This window comes from Chiloscyllium punctatum, chromosome 5 (genome assembly GCF_047496795.1).
Source record: "Chiloscyllium punctatum isolate Juve2018m chromosome 5, sChiPun1.3, whole genome shotgun sequence".
In the NCBI taxonomy this organism is placed as follows: domain Eukaryota; kingdom Metazoa; phylum Chordata; class Chondrichthyes; order Orectolobiformes; family Hemiscylliidae; genus Chiloscyllium; species Chiloscyllium punctatum.
The window spans coordinates 38,142,650-38,147,501 of record NC_092743.1 but is presented as its reverse complement, the minus strand read 5'-3'; positions in this window follow the sequence as shown (position 1 = coordinate 38,147,501).

Genomic DNA, 4,852 nt, shown 5'->3' with positions numbered 1-4,852 from the left:
TGAATGACTAGTCAATTTAGTTCTAGTAGTGTTAACGAATATCAGGCAGATGAGTAAGAAAATGACCTGCTTTTCTTTGATTAGTACTGTGGGATCTTCCCAGCTGTGCAACAGCCAAGGCCATTATTTAATCAGAGAAACATCTTGCAAACCAGTTAAGGAAAGAGAGAGGAATTGGAGGGGCAGCAAGGGGTGAGCCAGAAGAGGGAACAAGGAGAGACATAAAAAGGAGAATAAATGACGGGATGCAAGGGAAAAAATTAGCCATTATACAGAAGCATAGGGAACTATTTGTGGTTTGCAACTCCACGAGAGAAACATCACATAGCATGGGCAGTTTTGCAATCAAAGAATGCACCCAATTGATTCCAATTACTCAAAATATTTATGACTGGTGCTGAAGACTAGACTTATAATTAGCTTATAGCTGCTGCAGGAGTAGAGCAGTCACATATCATTCCAGCACAGTCTCTTTTCCCTTTCTCCTCCCACCACACTGCAGACATCCAACATCAAGTAATTAGCACTTACCAGAGACACTGGGTGTGGGGAAATGTTTTACCTTCAGTTTAATGCATGACTTATTTTCTGTGTTCATATTTGTTTCTCAAAACTCCATTCCTGAGAAACTTTAAGTGATACATTCTGAACTCTGAGGAGGAGTTGTACTCTGATTAAAGATTTTACTGTCCTGTTAACGTATCCACCTTCTCCAACATCGTCCCTTTAATGGAGTCTCCTTTATCCTCCTTGCAAGATGCAGCTACATTAATATACTTGCTAGCCTCTTCACAGAGTACTGTCTCTATAATATTATCACCCTCACACATTTGCAATAAAAGCTAACATACAATTTGCCTTTCTAATCAGGAATTGTGTGATTGGGTGTAATATATCAGCATGAATTGAAAATTTATTAACAGGTCAAAAACCAATGAGCAATGACCACTTTCATATTAGCATGTTACATCAAGTGGGGTCCCACAGGATCAGTGCTTTGACCTCAGCAATTTACAATTTACATTAATAACTTAGAATAAAACACTGGGTATATATATTGAAGTTTTTCACTAATACAAAGCCATGTGAGGATGCAAAATTGTGAGGATGACACAAAGGGATATAAGTGTGAAAAGTGGTAGGAAATGAAGTTGGAATTTGGTGTATACTGCAAGAGAATGTGAAATTATGCACTTTGCCAGAAACAGTAGGAAACCAGAATATTTTTTAAAAAGGTGGGAGACTGGTAAATATTGGTATTGAGAGGTACTTGTGTGTTCTTGCATAGAAATTAAGAATGTTGACATGCAGGTATAACAATAAATTGGCAAGGAAAATGATAAGTTACACTTAATTGTAAGGAGGTTGGAGTAGCTGAAATTAGATATATAGCTTTAGTGAAACCACACCTAGAATAAAGTGTACAGTTTTAAGACATCTTATGCCAAGATATTCTTCCCCTGGAAGGGGTGTAATAAATGTTCACTGGATTGATTCTTAGGATGCAAGTGCTGTTTTATGAGAAGAGACTGAGTTGAATATATTCGCTTTCACTCTTGTCACACAACAATGTTACTATAACATGCAAAATGTTATGCTCCTCACTTGATGCCACTTTAATACTTTCACATTCCCTGAGTAATCAGGATTTTTCTCTTTAATACCCTCACCTTGAGCATCCTCACAGGAACAGTGCCCCTTTAACATCTTCACCCTCATTGGAGAATGTATCACTTCACTCTGTGGGATATTATTGTCTGTTAATCTATTTGTCTTCCTCAGTCCATGCTCAGATTGCAATACCTCTCTACATTGAGAGTTATACAGATCTACAGCACAGATAAAGGAATCCTTGGCCTACTGAATCTGCACCAGTCAAAAATAATTACCTAACTATTCAAATCCTATTTTTCCAGCACATAACCAATAAACCTTTGTATTATAAATGCATATCTAAATACTTTTCAAATATTATGAGAGTTTCTACCTGTACAAAATTTAAAGGCAGCGAGTTCCAGATTCCATCACTCTGTATGAATTTTGGTTTCCTCTCAGCCCCTTTAAACCTCCTACCTCTAATCTTAAATCAACGCCCTTGTCATTGATCTGTCCACCAATTGGAAGGGTTTCTTCCTGCCTATCCTGTTTAGGTCCCCATAATTTTATACAACTCAGTCATGCACACCTCCATCACCACTACACCCCAAACAATGTCTCCATCAAAAACAACCCTTGTCTGTCCAATCTCTCTTCACAAATAAAACTCTCCTGGTAAATCCCCTCTGTACCCTCTCTAGTGCAATCACATCCCTCCTATTATGTGGATTCCAGAATTTCACACAGTACTTTAGCTGTGGCCAGTCAGCCTTTCATACAGTTCCAGAAAAACCTCCCTGCACTTAAATTCTTTGCTTAGCTAATCAAGGCAAATGTCCTCTATGTCTTCTTACCCATTCTACCACCCGTCCTGCTACTTTAAGGGACCAATGGATATGCATACCAAGGATTCTTCGATCCTTGTTGCTTCCCAGAGTTCTACCGCTCATTGTGTCTTACCTTGTTTGTCCTAGCCAAGTGCATCATCTCACACTTATCTGGATTGAATTCTATTTGCCACTGATCAGCCCAACTATATCGTCCTGTAATCTCAGGCTATCCTCTGCAGTATTTCCCATCCCATCAATTTTTGGATCATCCTTGAACTTACTGACCAACCCTCCCATGTTCATGTCAAAATCATGAATATAAACCAGAAACAGCAAGGACCCCATCACAGATTCCTGTGGGATCCCACTGGACACAGGCTTCCAGGCACAAAATCGCTTCACCACCACCCTCTGCTTTCTTCCACTCAGCCAATTGTGGATCCAATTACCCAAAATTTTCTTGGACCTTTACCTTTCTTTTTCTTTTTTTTTACAAGCAGTGCCCTTACACTGTTTTTTTTCTCTTTTTTTCTTTATAACCCCCACACTTATTTTTTCCCCAGCACCTATGCTGTGTGTGTGCAGGTGTGAGACATAGTGAGAGACACAAGGTGTACGAATCTTTATTCAATTTCCACCACCAGGAAGATAGGAAAACACCCGGGTGGCCAGTGACAAGCAGTGCTCTTCACAACAAAGGGCAGTGCTGTGTGATCAAACAGTGAAGGGAGGGCAGGGATTAAATCAAAATAGAGTTGGGGGGTGGGGGGGGGGGGGAAACCTTTGCCTTTATTATTGGTCTCCCATGTGAGACCTTATCAAAAATCCAAGTAGACGACACAGAGCATATTGCCCTCCTCCACACGCCTGGTAACCCCATTCAAAAATTCAATCACGTTGGTCTGGCAGGACCTCTTTACAAAACCAGGCAGACTGTTCTTGATTAATGCTTGCCTCTTCAAGTGCAGATTAATTCCTGTCCTTCAAAATGATTTCCAATAGTTTCACTTTTTCATTTAATTACTTGCTCTTTAGCCAAAAAGGGATCTATAACAACAATTCAATTGCATCATCCTCACTTTGTTTAAACTGGGTGCTTAATGGATTCGTATGGGTATGTGCATGACTATGATGAGTTGGGAGAGCACCAACTGCCATATTGGATCCCTTGGCATTCAGTAACATTAACAACACAGAATTTTAAAAAAAATTGTTGTTGCAGAACTATCATGAAATTGATCTGCCCCCAGGATCTGAACCACACTTTGACAAACACATCCAAATGGTTATGTGGTAACATCAGCAAACAGTTTTCTGTCCATCAGCATGTCTGGGACATCAAGGCTTTCTACGCCAGGTGGAACAGCAACAGCATTGGCATCTTTTTGATGAGAATGGTACAGTGTGCCTCACACTGTGCCCAACCTGTAACTTGGGAGTGCTGGATTGGGTGAAAGTGCCAACAAGCAAGCAAGAGAAAGGAGACGAAAAGAAGTGTTAAAAGGTTGAAAGCTAAACATGCAAGAGGAATTATATTAGCTTTGCTGTACTTGAATCCTGGTCCAGACTTGGAAAAATTGGAATAAGCAGGCAAGAAAAATAAGTCTCACATATTTAATTTAGTGCATTTTATTTTATACATACAGTACAAAAATATTTAAATAGACAGTTATTAAAAACAATGGCTCATAGCCCACATACCATTTTCACCACGTATAGCCACAGAACAATCAGACTTTACATGGACATGATTAACCCAGCCCCTCTGCTTCAGCAGAGATTACTGTATGAACAATTACAACTGCACATCAATAGCCACAGTGCAGTGCTCTGCACCAGTTGCTTACATTTTTATTTTAAAAATTGAAAATCGGCTTCAATACTAACACCACAAGCTTCTAGAAAGCCTGAAGTTACAGCATAAAAGGTAGACAATAATGTCAAAGCAGCAGAAGAGAAACCTCTTCAGTCTTCTGGGAGACACTCCTGAACGTCAAAGGGTCAATTCAGCCAGCTGACATGGGAGCAGGTAAGCCGCTCAGACTTAGAAAGAACGCTGTTCAGTTCTATTGGAATTGGTATGAGTTGGATTCCTGTTGTGGCTGAGGTAGACTTGAGATCTGCCTTCTTGCCCTATCAGGGAGTTAGAGTCAATGGTAAATCACTACTTTGAAAAACTGCCAAGAGATTGGCTCAAGATGAAGCATCAGCAGGCAACGAGCCAAGGACCTGCCTTTGGGCAGTACACACACAAATAATATATACTAGCTGTATAAAATATACATATGCACACACAAAATTAAAATTAAACAGGTTCACATCTGCTCATCGTGTTGGCTTTGCAAAGGAGGGAAATCAGAGCTAGAGTTTATCTTGCCATTTTATTTCCAGCCAAGAACATCTTGATCAATGCATTCTGTCCTACG